Below are 20,007 nucleotides of genomic sequence, written 5' to 3'. Positions count from 1 at the left end.
AATATACTTGGAATATTTAAAATATACTTAGAATTCAATGTACTCATTTTTTTTTATCCTAGTCATGTCATTTTCATTCCTTTAAATTAATTAATTCTTTTAATTAACAGTGACTCTATTAAAGTTATTCATTATAAATCTCTTTGTCAAAAATATCAAACAATTCAATTTTCTTCGCGTTACATGTGCAAATTTGAATTATTCTTAAAATATACCTAGCATTCATTCTTTTTTATACGAATTATGTCATTTTGATTCTTCGAAATTTTAATTAGTGCCTTTTAATAATAAGTTAAATGGATCTTACGGATCCAGCATCAATAAGTATATGTTTTAGCGTCAGCTCCGAAGGATTAATGTCCTCAGAAAACTCATCTCGTGATAGCGGTGTTCTTTAAAAAAATATCTGAACAATATCGAATTTAAAATGCAAAATCGATTGCGATCGCGTTTGTCAATTGTATTTTTTTTTTTCATGGCACTTCTGCTTTTGATTAATTCTGATCCAACACAATTGGAGCTCGATTCGTAAAAATCCGATATCATAGATATATTTTTGAACATTATTCACATATTAAACCCGATTCTGGAACTGATGACCTAGTTTTCTGAAGTCAGTGAGTTAACCGTGCGCTCCCGCGTATGCGGGGATGAAAAACGTCACGCTTCGATCGTCGCATTTTCTGCAGACATTCGGGTGAGATTTAAAATTATTGAAGCAGTACATTTCCTCATTTAACGATCACTCCTGATTTTGTACTTTTAAAGTTTTCTCGAACACGAAACTTCTTTCTAGTGCGCCAAGTGCTCGTCCTTTCTTGCATCGGTAAATTCACGGTGCAATAGAGAAACGAAGATAAAAACTTTGCTGACGAATCATATACAATACGATACATATATATGCGAAAATTCAATCGACGTAATGATAAAAACTACGTTATAAAAACTACATTATGTATCTTTCATTCAATACGAGATTTTTATATTATACATAAACGTAGATATATGATATGTATATGATATTTATTTAGATCAACGTTTAATATTTTTCAATTCACAGCATATTAAATAACGAACCAAATTTATCGATATTATATATCGTTAGATATATATACTGAGCATAAGTCTTTTATCAGATACCGTTAACATAACATTCAAAAATAAACAGTAAAATTCTAAAGTCTTAGTTTTAGTTCCTATTTTATTATTTTAAAATTGATTGCAATAACCACATTGTTTTGATTAAAATGAGAGTAAACACAATATAATTGAAGTAATTTTCAAAATTTTTTAAATATTTTTTTATCTTACTCGCTTTCTTCGCTTTCTTATTTACTTTTAATTTTTTGTTTCTTTTTATCTTTTCTTTTTCGCGGCACAATTGGAGACCATTTGCGACACATCGATTGAAAAATCCTAATTTAAACTGATGGTTAAAATTAAGTTATCATTTAATTATCCTTGTATATATATTTTTTATTTATCTTCTGTTTTTTATTTACATTATTCTGTTTTATCTGTGATATTATCTGATTATTATATTTTAAATTATTTAGCATACTGTGATATAATCTTCTGTTTACATATTACAATACGTGGTATAAACAAAAATAACAATTTTAAACTGCATCACAATGATATACGGAAAATATATGATATAAATAGATAAATTACCTTTGATGCATTGACGAGCGATTTAATTTACTCGCAAATACCACAATATTTTATTAAGCGAACAAAATGGAAGCGAGATATGAAATTCACCTTATATAATATAGTTTAAAAATCGTGTGGGTGCAGAATAAATAAATCTGAACACAAACACGCAGCCGTATATTCATATGACGGATATGTTATTGTCCTATCGTATATTGTCCATGCTCGGCAAGTGAATCTGCTTTACATATTTTACCACAGTACCAACGCAGTACGTACATTTCATGGTTGATACTATATTCGCGAATGCGTTTACAAGTCTGAGGAAGCTTCGGTGTATAAACCGGACGTACCGGAAGATGCCTTTCTGAAATCCCGTAAAAGGAGCAGAAAAAGTTTGAGATCACAGAAATGTGACATCCCGATTCCGGTTGCGCAAAAGAACAGAAAATTTTTTAAATAATTTATATCCGCCAGCGATCTTCGCGAGCCATAGAAGTAAAAAATACGCATGAATGATAGTTTCGCGCTTTTTTCGCATAAATTAAATGTCAACAAAATATTTATAATAAGAAATTATCGTTATGTTTTTCACAACAATATTATTTGTGATATAACAAATATTAAAAAAAAAAATTTCTATGATTTTCATCATTAATGGGCCCGTGATTTGCGTTTGAATAAATTTTACGTGCAGATGTGCATATATGCGATTATTGAAATAATTATCATAATGTTTAGTCGCCGTATCAATAATAATTATATAAAATTTAATGAAATTATTATCTCAATGGATGCTACGAGTTACAATGTACGATGTGCTCTAAAACAATTAACATGTAATTTAATGAGAAACGTTGAAAATTAATTAAATAATATTAATTAATTAATTTAATAAAAAGAATAATTTTTCAAAGTAATTAAATCAATTTATAATTTTTGCTTAAAAGATATAGAATTTTAAAACATATATATATATATGTATATGTATATATTTATGTCACTTATAATTAGCAACAATGTACAATAATATATATGAAAGTAATTTATGACATCACAGATATAGTGTTCTATTTCTACAATATCAAATGTTAATATATAAATGTAAAATATTTATGTTAAACAGCTGATTTATATTCATTGCCGCATAAACAAAATCATTTCGTTAAACTATACAAAATTTTAATTAGATACCTAGATCTGAAAATAATTTTGCTAAACTATCAAAATAACAGAATTATTCAGATCTAACAAAATTATTTTCAAATCTATACTTAACTAAATTTTTAGATACAATAATATGTATACTTCACCAATATACTTCATTCTTTACGTTCGATTCTTTAGTTTTTCATAACGTCAAAGTTTAATAAAGTTAGACTAGACACCTAGTATATTACAATAAATTAAATCATTGGCTCGACAATAACATCTATATTTTATATGCTTTCATCGATGATTCTGTATAAATTTGATTATATCCAATTAATTTATTTACGCACAACTGATATTGTTACCATTCTATCAATAATTGTCGAAAAGCTTTAATAAATTAAATCTAGAAGTTGTAAGTAATAATTTTAATAATTTAGGATAAGACCGATATGTGAATAAATACATGAATAAATGAACTATGTAAGAGAAGCTCAAACTGTGGTCAAAGTGATATTGAAATAATATTTCTGTATGTATTTTAAATATTTATTTCAAATACACATAATTACATGCTGATTACTTTCGAACTTGCAACATAATCAAATAATAATCTCACAGATTAAATTGATCATCGATTTGATGCATCTTAAATTGTAAAGAACTTATTACGGAAAATACTACCTTAGTCAAAATTCGAATCTGAAATCTCTCGACTTTCCGAGGCAGGTTTCTCAGTCAATTCGAGGCATGTGGCAATATTTGTCGCAATAACCAGTAGAAGAGAGAGTACGCATTGAAAGGCGAGCGTGTATAAACAAATATTACCACATGCCTCGATGGTCGAATTGGCTAAGACTCCCACTCCGTACGTCGTACAAAAAGGAAATCGGAGGGACAAAAAGGAAGGGAAAAGATAGAAGAAGTGAGAAGGTCCCAAGTTCGAATCATGGTTGAGGTAAATTTTTTGCAATAAGTTTTTTTCACAGATTTAAGATGCTAGTAGCATCATATCGACGATCAATTTAATTTGTGAAATTATTATTATTTTAGGTGTGTGTGTGTGTGTGTGTGTGTGTGTGTGTGTGTGTGTATTAGTTAAGTTAATATAATTTTTAATTTATTATCAGTAGATTTTAACCAATTCTCTTAAATACTAACAATTTTGTATAAAATTCAAATTATAGAAAAAAAATCTAGCATAATCTGAGGAAAGCTGTATTTAAAAATATGCTCTGTATACTTCTGTAATTTTAGAATAAATTCTTTGCAAATGAAGTAAATTTATACAAATTTGCAATAAAACAAGTTAAAAATATCTCGAGTATTAAGCCGCGTCTTTATGAAATTCTAAAGATCTTTCTTAATGTGTAGCAATAGATAAAAAAGCGAGCAGTCGCACGCAGGCAAATTGTCCTATTAATTGTCTTATTAATGAGCCATAACCAAGTATAGTAAGTAGAAAACGAGTGCAGCGCACGGGCGACAATGAGAGCTGTCGAAAACAGGTCAGACTATTTATGGGTTTTTTTCTTCACGTAACCACATTTCAGGCTTTGCCACTATTCCATGCTGCTTTTAGATCGCGGGAGAATCGCGGTATCCAACCAACGGATCTAAAAAGAAGCTCTCGCTTGCGCTTTTCTTCTAAGTTTCTTGCGTATTTGATGGCATCTGTCTCCTTAGATTAAACGTATATTTTTGGTCAACGAAGAAAAGGTAAAGTTATCTTCATGTCGAAGTTATCGAACACTCCATCGTGCAGCTAAAAATTTGCAACAATCATTTGAATAGTCGTCGATTTTACTCCGACAATATAATCGAGAGAAATGATTGTCTTTTTATTTCTAGAATAATAAAGTACTCATAAAAATCGTACGTTCTCATATCTGTCTCATGTGATGTTATTGATGTTATATATAACGATGCGTGCATGAATATGTATTTGAGAGTATTTTACATATCGACGGTCAACAATAATAGAATGTGTCCCTACATAATATGGAGCCGCAAACATACCCTCTACACGTACCACTGGTTTAGTCTCTTTCGAGAGATTTTTTTTTTCAGTAAATATCCATAAAAATTCCTGCCAAAATATCAACATGAGATGAGTCTTGGTGTGATAAAACATTTGTCGAAACAGAACTGGTGCAGAATTATCAAAATACAGATTGCAATGAATAACGAACGACAGTCGAAATTCTGTTTTTGTACATTGAGAGAAAAACTTTTGATATTTGTAACTATAATTACATGTCACTATAATTATGATTATTACTTTTATTGACAAATATACATAGTTACCAACAAAAAATGATTATAATTAGTTATTATTATCATAAAAATTGCATTGTGTGTGTGGTTAAAATTATTACATTATTATTAATTATTAAATTATACTCGTAGAGTATAAAAATAAATATTTTTGAAACTATTATATAATATTTCGGTACCTCAAAAAATGACTATAATTACTATAAATCATAGTAGTTTCAATCATTTTTATAGTAATAATAAGTATAATTATACTCATTTCCTGTTGTCAATTATATGCATTTGTTTGCTAGAACTATGCATATAATTTACTACTAATTTATAACAGAAATAATCATAATTATAGTAACATGTAATTAGAGTTACAAATATCAAATACCTCTCAGTGTAGAATCCAAGAAAATAGAAGAAAAACTAAAGATTATTTACAAGTTTATGCAAGAGTAATGCATTCTGTTCAATATGAAGAGAATATATGCGCTTTCTTGTTTCAATCTTCTCAATTATTTCTGTGTAATTTGCATAACAACAGATTAAAATCATTAACCCGCAATCGCGTAAAATAATTCAGCATGAACAATTCAGCGTTTCCTTGCTACGTTGATACAATAATTTTAGCTCTTTGAAATGTTTCATCTGTGCATTACGGTCGGTTAAATTAGTCGCGTCATTTTCCTGTGAAATCAACTATTAAAGTTACAAGCGAATAATTTATTGATAACTGTACAACACGATACTGATCAATGATCGTTACGAATGAATGGATAAATGTAATAATCGCATCGATGTTAATTGGCCGCTTAATTATTTCTCATTATGACAATCGCTCGTATATCGATCACATGCATAGCTTTATAGATGTTTCATAGTGTTCACGCGGAAAAGCTTCCGTGTCGTCGCCGTACGTGTGAAATACTCGCAGTTAAACGGTACTTAAACATAATTGCTTATTGCGAAAGTGTCGTAAGCAGGTGGGTTAACCCTATCGTTACTGTACTCGAGTAAGCCGACTATGTCGATAAGACTTACTGCCTTCAAAGACGTAAAGATAGAAGCCGATTACACCGATTAATTGGTTTAACTCAGTAAATTGCGTTCGCTTATCTCCATGTTTAAACTGTAAATATATATAGGTAGTAGACTTTTCATACCAGACTTTTCATAATGTGAATGCTAATTCTGAAATAATAAATGTGAATGCAAGATGTCAAGCCTCTCATTCATATTTTTTCCGTATACTCGTAAGATAATAAAAATATTATATATGGTTACATATTATATTTTATACATAAAACATACATTAAAAGTTTCGAAATAGTTGAAATATATTAACTTTTTTATTAACTTTTTATAAACTTTTTGAAAGAAATTTTAAAGAAATGCTAATTCGTAATTTTGAAATGCTTATTATAATAATTTATCTGAAATATGTGTATAATTGAAATTTAAACATAAATTTATTATCTTCTATATCAATATAAATTATAGTTATGTATAATATTTCATGCGCACAAAATTTATAACGAAGTTTTGATGTCGTTAAAATATAGTAACTTTGTTATTACTCGCGTAAATTTTTTGAAAGAAATTTAGTCAATTTGTAACTCCGAAATATTTACGCACGCGATACAATTTAATACATACTTAAAATATGCGTAATTGAAATATAAACATAAATTCAGCACGGCATTACTCTCATCTCAGCAAACTTCGTTATTTAAGTATTTGCGTTTCACGTTTCGCGCTATATAATTGCAGCTGCTTAAATGTGAGTTTTATTTGCCTAATACATATACGAAGTTGACGAAAATCATTTATGCTTGGCGTTAAATGTTGAATGCGAATAAGCTACATCGCGGATAAGCGTCATGCGTCTGAACTTGCGCAAATCGTACAAGAGGCACTGAGAGTTGCCACACAGGCACGATCCCCAGGTGTTAAGCTCAGGTACGTGGAAGTATATAACGCACGGTACGTGAAGAAAATTCCCATTGGTCCCGGCAAATCGACTCGGAGTACAATTTGGCAAGGAAATCGGATTTCCAATAACGACGCGACGCTGATTATCATGCGATTGCCACCTTGCCGATCGACGCCGAAACGGAACGAAGGAGGCGGATACCGATGAGAACGCACGAGAGTATTCCAAGTCAATCGGCGGAATTGGTGCCGTTGCGATTCTTCGCTCGTAAAATATTTTCAGAGCTTTCTCTTGATTGCCATTATCATAAGCTTCATATGCAGCTTACTACTATGAATGAATTATTGTTTCATATTGTAATATCAAATGTAACAAGTTTCGCAATTGCATCATAAATAAAATTACTTCAATATCCACTCATATTTCTTGCCTTCCGTATTGATCGTATAATGTAGTTGATCATATAACTGTATGTTTAGGAAATATCATATTCGCTATACTGCAAATCGTAAATTCACATCGATTTAATGGCCAGTATTTGGTACACTTGCGCTTATTATATCGAGCATCCTAAATTATTGCGTTCGAAGCCTTTAGTATTATTTGCTTCCACACCAGGTTGCTTACTTCCAGCGAACGACCGTCAACCGAATTAAGAACATCCCAATCGTTTATCTCAAACGATAGAGTAATCGTTCAAGATGTTCAAAGCCGGGAATTCGCCTCGATCGATGCGCTCGGATAGGTAAAAATACACGTCAAAGTCTACACGCGGAAGCGATCTGATCGGGAGCGTCTGGCAGCGAGGGGATCGATTTTTAAGAACGGCATACGGAAATATTGGTTCGGGTAACGACTTCCGTTCCCCGTGTTTACGCCCCGGTAGTCAAGGGTTAAGGCGTCTCGAGAGACGGGTTTCTTCCGTAGATACGCATGAGAAGGAATGTAAGACGGAGAAAGCGACAGAGAAGAGAGTAGAAAGAAGGCGAGAGGAATGTTGGTACCGAACGAACGGAGAGATGTACGTAAAAAATATCTTCCCTGTTCTCTCGGTTTTTCTAGCCCCACGGCTAAGTAATATTTCATCCACAACGTACATACAGGATGTTACAAAAATCCCTTGGTTTTATTGTTTCTTCCACTAGCATCTTATGCGCCCATCGAATATTAAAAGAGGCAAGCGAAAACTGAAGTTCTATAATTTTATCTGTAATCTTTATTTAGAATTTTACTTATATAAAAAAATACATATAATGCCGCAAATTAGGAGAGTTGTAAAGAGTTGGACTCGAGCAAATTCTTGTGTATCAAATTCAAATTTATGACGAGAGGACTGCGGTCGAAATTTAACGCGCAAATTAGGATGTTCTGAATGCAAATGTGCAGTCTGAAAACCACGAAGTATTTCCTAATTGAGTCAGCAATGATCCCCATGATTGTTCCAATGACATTCCTCTGTGGAAATCTCGTTCGAGACGCATCGCGATAATAGCGATGAAACTTTGTTTCTTCTGCTGCTCATCGAGCGTTGAAGCCGTTAAATCGAAAAGTTATCTTATTTTTCGTGAATCTAACACGTCTCTCTCTTCCTTTATTCGGGGATCGGATTAATGTGCAATATTCTCATGAATTAACAATATTGTCATAATTTTCATCAGGTGCCTCGGGGTTTAACTTGTAAATGGATAATCACGTAGCATAATCATTAATTCCGAGAGTATAATAATTAACTGCGGTAGGTCAACGCGTTTATTAGCTATTTGCAAATTGTAAATTGTAAATATAATTAGATGGGAACTAGGATGACATTGATTCAACTAACTCAAAGTCATCTACCCCGAGTGGAGCACGAACCAATTAATTTTATTGGATATGATTTGAACTCATATCGACATATCGGATATGAGAAAATATCTCTCTATTAATATGATTAATCGACCAGTAAGAGTCGTTCCATTACCATGATATATTTAGACGTGACTAGTTTCCGGGTCAGCAAACTATCTATTTAAACCGATATAAGGTTCTTCTAATCGACATCCGTTAAATCGACGTCAACTAGAAGTATACTCGTGAGGAAAACTACTAGACTTCAGCGGAAATAATCGTCATGTACAATCATGATACGTTGAGGATAGTAACAGTGCGGCTTTACGGATTGCTTACGACACGGGAGATCACATGCGCCACCGCAATAAATAGATTTTACACGCCGGGTGGCAACAAAACTGGCTTCGGCGGGATAAGCCGTTACACTCTTTTCGATACTTCCTATACATGCGCCGCTGCATTCTGCAACTTTACTGCGCCGCGCAGCACCGTGACGTGGCTATAAATAACGCCGAAATAGCGTGTCCAACGTCCGACCAATAAATCTACATATAACCCCGGGAGGGTAAAATAAAGTTATGGGCCCGCTTCATGCACTGATACAGACCGATAGTTTATCCTGCTTTGACTGTTGCAAGTAGTCACTTCGTCCCTCCGGCACCCTCTTTAGTTCTGCCTTTCGGCATACCGGAAACTCGACGTCCCCCTTTCATGCTCTTTTCATTCGCCGCGCTTCTCCCTCTGTTCCTCTCTATCACACGAATTCACGCATGCATCCCCCGGTTTGTTACTACCCCGCCCTTCTCGTGGCGCGTCATGCAACCGCTATACGAAAATGCATTATTACGTTGACACGTACACAAACTCGATTCCGCGAAAGCCCAGACACGTAACTTCGTGATACATGATCCGCGAAGCCAGAGATAGGTGTACACGCGTATACAGGCTGCATCAAGAAACGTATCTAACAGGGGTACATTCTTGGGAGAGAGAGAGAGAGAGAGAGAGAGAGAGAGAGAGAGAGAATTTCTGAATCTATTTAGGAAGCACTTAATCCAAGACTTCTGTCTTTGAAGGAATTTCTAGGTTTCGATATTAAATATCTATTTACATAATTTTAGAAATTCTCAACTGTGAAATAATCCTTTCAACATATTTTATTTAATTATATATTTAATGCTTTTCTAGTTTGATCGATAACGTCTTAGCAATAAATAATAATTCGTGCAGAGTAATAGAAAAAGACAAAATAAAAAAAAGAATACAAAATCTAATCTCTGAATGTTATAAAATTTAATACTATGAATTTTCAAATTTTCCATATATTTAAAAATAAATTGGCATAATTAGATCAATCTGTGTGTTTGCTGGAAATATGTAAAATACACGCTATTCCATAATTATAATTAGTAAGAATTCTTTTCAACCTCCTTTAGAGAGTCAAAAAATTATCATACTTAACGGATGGTTAATGTTTCACTTTGGACCACAAAAATAATTTTACTTTTTCAAGAAAAATGTGTACTGTTGGGAAGGGTAAGAACGACACCAACAGCGACAACGCGTTCAGTTTCCTACCCGATGCTCAAGCTTGCCGGCGTTCTCCCAACGGTCGCGAGCACTAAACAAGGTCGCCGTAATTAAATTTTTGTCCGACTCGTTTTTTTCCTCTCTTTATTTGTACTGGCTAGCGCTAGGCGGTGCAATTAGTGTCATTATAAAGCTACAGGGCGTCTCCTATTCTAGAAAGCTGGTGCGCCGCTTCTTACGCAGGCCGTTGAAATAAACGTGTTCCTTGCAAATTTAACGTTGATTTCCGTAGTGCATTCCAAAAATCTCCCAACTCCGAGATCGTGTTTCTGAGAAACATGTTTTGGGCGGGAAATGAAGATAGCAGAAATGCGCAAGAAGCGAATAAATAATAAACGCGAAAGATGCACCTAGTAAAGAACTGAATAAATTGTTGAATAAAGTGCGAAACGCGTCTATCTCTCACTTTTTAATGATTCAAATATGACCGAAGCATCTAAGTAGTAAGAATTACGGAAAAGCACTAAATAGTGAAATTCTTATAAGAAATTCTAATATATTTTCTTAAAAAATTGACGATATATTGCTTTCTCTATTGACATATTTTAATATAAATTTAACATTAATATTTTTTCTCCTATATTCATATATTTCTGCATATGATGGAAAAAGTATCACGTGTTGAACACATCTCTGAGCACGGAATAAAAATGAAATAATAAATAGAATAAAATAAAAGCACACACGTAAATAAAATAAAAAGCAAACAAAATGATGTACATAAATAACGAGTAAAACAGACTGTAACATTATAAAAAGAATATTTTTTCTTTTCATTCTTGTTTTTCGATGACGTAATAATAAGTTTATTGAGACATCTGAATTGTTATTTGTGTATATTATTAACTTCTAAAAAGCGAAACTTGCAACGTGAAAGAGCTAAAAAACATCTTTTATTTTGTGAAGCCGATGTTACTAAAATGACGTATACATAATACATATATATTGAAATAAACATGCTCTTCTCTTTTTAAATTTTAAACTGATTTTTTTCTCTTCACGGAAAAATCTTTTATTCTCGCGAGTTGTCTCTGAACATAAACGCTCAAAGAACAAATGAATAATCAGGTGCATCGAGAAAACTAATTTGCAGTTGTTATGCAGCTTTTTATTAGCTTTTTTATTATATATAAAAGAATATATTCGAATGCTTCTTTCTTCTTTATAGCGAAATAATTATATTATTAAATCATTTTATAGCATTTATATTACAGAATACTATTATTAATTTTCACACGTGCCTTGTGTTTTTATATACACATATACATATGTGTTTTAAAATTATCAATTTAAATTTTGGTAATAGATTCCTTTAATAAAAAAAATATTTAAGCCTAAAAATTCAAATACATAAATGAAATTAAAAAATTCTACTGACTTTATACTTTTTAAAATTTTCGAAAGGATACACACGCCAAAAATTTCAATAATTGTTGCGTTCATTTACGACTAATTACAAGTCGATGACTGAAGAGCACGTCTCGCACTTTCATTGTAATACCGATCCAAATACATAAAGTTGATCCAAGAAAAACGCCGTTACCTACGTACGTCGTCTGAATAAACGTGTTCCTTATAAATTTAACGCTGACTTCTCCCTCCTCGTAATACAGTCCAAAAACCTCCCAGCTCCGGGCTGTGCTCCTGAGAGTCGCCTCCGGGTGTGCGATAAAAGAGGTAAAGTTGCGCAGGAAGCGAATAAATAATAAACGTGAATAACTACCGGAATAAATTGCGCCAATGTAAAACGCGGTCGGTGAACCCACTTCTTTGCCTCTTGATAAGAGGCAACGCGTTTCGTTTACCGAAACATCTGCATGTTATCGATTACGAGGCGCATTGGTATAAGCAAGGCGTGAACGTCGTTTCAATAGCAGCGTGTTATACTTTCGCGTTTACCTTGAAGACAAAGGGCGTCGGGAGCTTCCATCGTCGAGAAAACGGAATTTCTCCTTAGATACTCGCGGGTACAGGCGCTACGACGTTATTGTTCGACGAACGGCTTCGCCGAGCGAATGCGCGTGTTACGTTACCGGTTATTGATGAAAGTTTTCGCGACTGTGACGCGTAACGTTATTAGCGCGATTGTGTATACGATGCGCCGTGCATAAGTTCGCTCTCTGCGACGACATCGTGTGTGAGCGCATATCGATTGCTAGAGATGGAAATAACGCATTATTTGTCGCGCCGTTATTGTTACCATTATTTTTTTTATAATGATTTGGCAATGACGTTACAATTTTTCGTTACGTCGTAATGATAATGCCGGAGATGGGTGTTCTTCATCGAAAGAAATAAAGACGAAATTAATTTATTAGTCAATTAAATTAAATTAATTAATGTCAAATATAAAATTGTTTTCCCAATGTACACGTTACTCATTAAAAAAATAACTTATTTTACTCATTATGTATCGAGTAAAAGTTATGCGTTAAAAGTAATTACGTATTGTCGCATAGTAACGCATTACTTTTACGTAATAACGAGTAAAGTAACGAGTTATTTTTTCGGCTATGTGTAATGTTAACGAGTTACTTTAAAAAACAACTGACTCTGACGTTATCATTAATCACCGTTATGGAAAATTATAACATCATTACCAAATCGTTATTATAAAAAAGTAAAGGCGTTACGAGTATTTTCCATTTAACTTAATTTAATTTTTATTGTGTATTTAAAGAATTATATTTTTAGTATGCCCCAAATTAATAGGTACACAAATGGTAAGCCACCAACAAAACTGCTGCTACTACGCCCCCAGAACATAGAATGTAATTATAAAAATGTGAGAGTACATGAAACCTAAAATAGTTTGTCTAATAATAATTTTACAACAATTTCAGTATGAGATAAATAAACAATAATGTATAGTTAACGAAATTCATACAATATTCATTCCATCCATTTGATCGCTATTGTATTAGAGCATCGCGCAACCTTCTATAGAATAGGGCACACAAATTTGGTCGTACGACAGTCGCCAAAGTCAACAACGAACGATAAAGCGCTGGGTCCAGTCACAGACAATCTGCGAATAATTATGCCTGCCCGCCGGCAGAACCGAGATATTCCATTACCGTCGTAATTAGCCCAATAATCCTCGTGTCCCAATTCACATTTCACACTAAATAAATGCATTATTAGACACTATCGTGGGAAATTCGGATCTTTATGACGACTAAATTAAACGTGTAGTTAAAAAATTAAAAATAAATAATGAATAATATAAAGATTAAAAACAGAACTGTTTGTATGAACAAATCAACTAAATACGAGAAGCGCCAATTACGTCAAAGACGTTTAGATGTTAAACAAAAATATTGCTATATGTACTTTAAATAAATTTATCTTAGAAGTATGATATTTATATATAATTTATATTTTATCTCTATCTAAATAATTTTTGGTCATCCAAACGCAACACTGTATCTCGACCAAGTACAGTGATACAGATTCTGTTTGAATCCGGATCTCCTATATTCCGTTCTCAACGTTCGATCATCGAGGCCTTGACGATATATGCACATTCTTCACGATACGTTTCTTACAGATTTTAATATACTAGTAGCATCAATGCTAAATTAACAATGTAATTAAATTAGGAGGAATTATTTCAGATTGATTGTGTTGAAAGTCTGAAAGTTATCGGCGTGCAGTTATATTTGTGAGAAAAAAATTTACTTAAAATATATATAAATATATTGTGTAGTCTAACTTCTAACTTTGACTGTAATTGGAGCTTCTCGTAAATAATAAAATTGTACACTTTAGAATGCACCATTGCATCTGCGAGAAATAGGGAAACTTTTTAAAATAAATCGCATTAAAACATTCAATTTCATCCCAAGCTATTTTTTCCTATCTCCATCCCAAAAAAAGCTCGCTCCACTTCCATGATCCTGCACACGAATAATGTAACACGCATTTTTCTCTCAGCTTATTGCTGCATAATCTCGGAATGAAGTAAATAAATGAATGCTGAAATGATAAATAATACAGAAAACCTGAATGGCCTATTTCAGAAACTTCTTCCGCGTTGAAGAGAATAAAATTATCATTACGAGATCTGTCAAACGTACATTTATAATGAGATTTCAGATTCTCTTAACGAGCTGCAAAACTGTGCAAAAAAAGAAATAACTTTCTTTTACAAAGGGATAAAAGCAGATTATTTATTTATAACTGTCTGCGTTCCTTGAAAACCAACTCTCGCTTATTATAATACAATTATGTCGGATGCGAACAATCAAAGGCTAATGCTACGATCTCTCGCATCGTTACGTTTCAATACATCACTTCAATATGATTTTAGTAAATCGCTTTTTAGAGAAAAATTGAATCTTTGTTCTCCTTTAGAATATACTTGAAACCCATATAAAAATATATCTATATATTATTACTTATCATTTCTATTGTCAAGTGCTGTTTGAGAGATTCATGATTGTGATCAGTATCACATTTTATTCGTTGATAATGAAATTTGTTTAAAGAACTACCTCATTAATCATTTAAACGGAAACATATCAGTGGCATAACAATGTAAAAACGGCAGTTAATTGATGTCGCTGTGCCTTCCTTTGCCAGTCTGTGTAAATCCACAACGTTACGGTTAATAATAAAGTCCCTGGCCAAATGCCAAATCAGATATTCCATGCACTGTCGACATAATTATCGTGAATCCAGCAAATGGATTATTAAATCCAACTGCACAATTTATATTACGTAAAATTCATATTACGTGACGTGACATTTCCAATATCTGCGGATAATATCGACAATCGTGAAGAAGAGAATGAATAAAAACATTAATTTTCTGAAAATTGGAAATATTCAAGAGATAAAAATATTAATCTACAATAAAGAATATAATTATATTTTAGAAAAATTATTTGTATATTTCTATATAGATTCGCGTACAAAGAAAGACGAGTAAAATTAAAAATATTGGATCATAAATTTTAATAAAAATCAAATTCCATAATAATAATATAAATTTCATATTATAAACATTTGACATTATTTTATTTTTTGACATTATTTATAAATATTATTGACATTTCCTCAATTGTTAAATTTACTAAACAACAATAAATGTCATTATAATGCATGTGAATACTAAGTTAGTGTACACACTATAACACAAGTAATGAGAAAGCCTTATCGGTCTGACCCATAGACATATGTAGTATAGATAAACCGAGCATATCATATGCCGACAAAGAATTTTACAAAGTCGGATTTTTCATTTACACACTTTCAGTTAAAAAGTTAATAAAAAATAAATATTAGGGAGTCTTTACGCTACAATACGTTATCGTCTCGAATTCAAAAGAAACAAGTTTAAAATAACATTAATCAGCAGATAGAACAAAATCGACTCTTTGTTTGTACACATTTAGTTAAAAAGTTATTAACAATTAAAATTTTGGGAATAATCTATTTAGATAAACAGTTCAAATCACAGTTACTATAATATGCGAAACGGTATGAATTGATAAATTTTTGTTTGCACGTTATGAAACTAGTCAATTCTTCGTTTACACATCTTTAGTTAAAAAGTTACTGTATCAAACTTATCTATCTGAGTCGACTGTCCTCGAAATTTTAGTGAATAATAACTTTAACTGTTAATAACTCAAGGTGTCCAAACGAAAAATCGACTTGTTTCTGAATGCAAACTCTCGATTGAGACTAGTTATATCTAATTTATTCATGATTGAAGGCTGGTTTGAAATTAGCTCCCAAATTGTTGTTTTAAATAATTTTTTTACCAGAGGTATTCAAACTAAAATTCGAAATGTGCATACATGTGCAAACAATGAGCTGGATGAGCTATAGAAAGCGAATGAGCTATAGAAAGTTAATTTTTTCAAAAGTTGGAGAGGGAAGGACCAACTTCACACGGGTGATACATCTATATTATGTCTGGTTTGACCTTAGTGCTTAAATAATATTTTAATGTGAATTTACATAATATATTCAGTTCTGTAAACTGTACGCTGAAATAATTTTTGTTGGAATGCAAATCTAAACTGAAACTACGATAGTAATGTCACAAATTAAATTGATAAGCATTTTAATAACATTAATGCTAATAAGTATTTTAAAAAGCTGTATACAATTTATTGCGAAAAATATAATACCTCAGCCAAAATTTGATCTCTTTCGTTAAATGTATTAGTTTCCAATTTAATAAAAGTAAAAAGAGGATATTGCAACTAATTTATACAGAAGATGGAGCAGATATCACGATTATGAATAAGTCGTCTTTAAATTTTTTCCTTATCAGCATTAAAGATCTCGCTAGCAATACGAGAATTGTGAAATTAATTTAAAAATTAATTTAAATTCCAAATGAGGACCCTGCTCGTTATTCTCGATATTGCTGGTTATAATAGCGGCGATTCGCAAAATTCCGTACAATATTCGAAAAGCGTGCAAGCGTCGATAAATTTGTTCGCTATTCGGCACCAGCTACGTTTCTCGTGCGATTTTCACGGCTGTTTTCTGCTCGCGCAGAGGTAATTAACACCGTCTTCGTTGCAGCAAGCTGCTGAAACGCTTGAATAGTCGTGATGCGCCTTTGAAATTGAAGCAGCTGCGCGTTGGCAAGCGTTCTCGTTTACCGCTTAAGATGTGTGTTAGAGCAACGTGTGTGCCATTCTCTAGCTCTTTTCTCTCTTATTCGCTACCCTTATATATATATATATATATATATATTCATTTCTTTTCCTTTAACATTTGAATGCGGATACACCGGCGTGCAAATAATATAACGTGCTATATTGGCAAGCAGCAGTTACAAGAATTGTTTTGTGGAATTTTCAAGTTAAAAAAAATGTAAAAAGATGGCAAATGATTAAGTATTTCTCTGCGTATTACTAATGGCTTTTTTTAGATAGTCTGCCTTTTGTGCTACATCCTCTTCATAATTATCGGAGGACGCGTCTATCGGGCGAGAGATTTTGTGAATATCTTACTGAACGAGGATATTTTTAGATAGCACAGATTTTAATAAGCACGATACGTATAACGGAAGCATTCATCCGATAAGCATTGTTTGAATAATAAAGCGCTACGTGTTGAACTACGCCAAATATTTACCGTAAAATTCATGCATTTTTAACAAGTTGTTTTATTAATCGTGACTCCGCTTTAAATATCTATCTCGAATTAATCATTAAAGAAAATCGCGTGCCATAAATTCGCCAAAATCACAGTTAATGCTCGATAAAATTCATTAGATAAATGTTTTACAGAATTATAGACGAGGAATGTGCATAACGCTTTAAACTATGTAAAACACTTTACACAATCAATGTAATAAAATGCGATATATAATGCGTCCAAAATATTTTCGCACTTTCTCTCAACGAATATGTTGACAAATTTAAAATTAATTTTTATTTAACGAAATTTTTCATACAGCACAGACAGCCTAAAGGACATCCCCAAAACGTCTTTCGGATAAAGTAGGAGAGACCGGGATCAGTTATATTGACTATAGGAGTAAGTAGAATAATTGAGGCTACATTAAAAACAAAACATGCGAGACACGCGTAAACGTGAGCACGCAGCAGCGACTGCTGCTAAGTCTGCTGTAACATTTTGTTGTGAACACATGATAGAAGTTATGCCACAATTTTAAAAAATCGTACACCTAAGTAAATATTTTTATTCTTAAAGTTTTTACAATCGTATATGTTTTTGTTTTATAATCGTATCTGAGATATTTGATTTTTACTTAGATAGTAAGTGTAGTAGTTCTTACTTAATAAAGTCCAATAGATTTTTTTTATTTATGTGTCTTTGTTATCGTATAAGTTTAGTTCTCTTATGTCCAATCTCGAAAACTAGGCTTATTTGACGTGTTTTTGCACGAAATGAACAAATTTTGCAAAAAGAAGCATTATTTTGCTGTGCGAAGCGAATTTTAAAATATATTTTTATAAAAATTTTATTAATATGTAGCCAAAGATGTAGCTTAAAATACATTAATCTTTATTTTAATAATCTTAGTTGAATTACCTCGGTTTCGGGGCTAGTTGAATCAAATGGAATGCATTAGAAAAATGCATTTTTTTTCATATTAGTTATTATGTTAGTTTCCCCTTATTATTAAAATATTATTAGGTAGTCAAATGTATGTAGTAACTGATGTAGAATTCATTTTTTTGATAAGTCTCTTAATTTCGTTTGTAAAAATTTGGAACTAAAAAAATGAGCCTATTAGCTCCGGTCTCCCCTATGCTATATAAGTTAAAATGATAACTATCGATTTTCTAGCTTGCTTATAACTTTTCTTGTCTGTTTGATGTTCAATATTAAATTTCATAATTAATCGTTAAATCGATTATTCTCGAAATACAGCTCCTTTAAAATTAATCGTTCAGTGTCACATTACAAGAACGACATACACTTGAATATGACATACCCAACCCAATTCAATTGCTTATATACGGAAAAAATAATTTTGTTGAAATCTAAAATTTTGATGGACATAGATCTGAAAATAATTTTGTTGAATAATCAAAATATTTATGTTAGAAATTCAAAATTGATGAGCAATACTGCAAAAAATGTTGATATTCTAACATTCAAATTGAATTTCCAACAGAATCATTTTCAGAATTGTATCCAGCAAAATTTTTAATCTTTCAGCAAATTGTTTTTTTTTCAAGTAACTTTCATAAAAAGTAATATATTGTAAAAAATTTTTGTAATCAAAATAGCAAACATTAAGAAACACAATGGTATCAAACAATCTGTATCTATATTAATAAAAAAAGGTTATACACAATGGAAAAAGTTATAAACTATTGGAAAAAAAAAGTTATAAATTGTTGGAAAAATATTGAAAAAAGAAAGCCAGGTATGCCATATTTAAAGTACATTGAAGGATTAATTAAAAATTTTATTGTACATTTATTTTGTTGAAATTAAATTCGTAAAAATTTCAAAACTTTAGTCTCTTACTAAATATGTGCAGTCTAGAAGAAATATCGAATTCTACTGCATCCCTTGTATTATATTGCGAGTGGTGCTAAATCGCACGCTTCAAAGGTTCCTCAGTTCGATAAGCGACTGTTCCGGATGTAACAGCAAGCGAATACGTACAACAAAGCGCACGTGTACGTTAAACTGCATAGTGTGATGCGCGTACAATCTGTTCAGGTTTCAGTCAACATCGATATGAAGAAGAGACTGTCCTGAATTCTCATAGTAAAGAGAAAGAAAGAGAGAGGAAGAAAAAAAGAGAGAGAGAGAGAGAGAGAGAGAGAGAAGAGGAGGAGGAGGAAGAAGAAGAAGAGAGTGAGAGACGAGGGTTAGACCTTTATACATGTAGGAATAGAAAACAGAACGGTAGCTCATTAGCGGTAACTGGCAACTGAGCAAGAGAGGAAGCTCGTTATCCATAGGTACACACAGCCTAGTTACATATATATCTATTTTATAATCCGTACTTATACGGCTTGAACTTGCTGGACCGTTGCTTCGCACACGTCTGTCTCGTCATTTCTCTTTCCTGTCAGTATTCGCCAACCAACCACGTCTCTTTTGCGTTGTGAAAACGTATCCGT

This window comes from Trachymyrmex septentrionalis, unplaced genomic scaffold (genome assembly GCF_001594115.1).
Source record: "Trachymyrmex septentrionalis isolate Tsep2-gDNA-1 unplaced genomic scaffold, Tsep1.0 scaffold22, whole genome shotgun sequence".
Lineage (NCBI taxonomy): Eukaryota > Metazoa > Arthropoda > Insecta > Hymenoptera > Formicidae > Trachymyrmex > Trachymyrmex septentrionalis.
The sequence above is the reverse complement of the archived record's forward strand: the minus strand, read 5'-3'. Positions refer to the sequence as shown.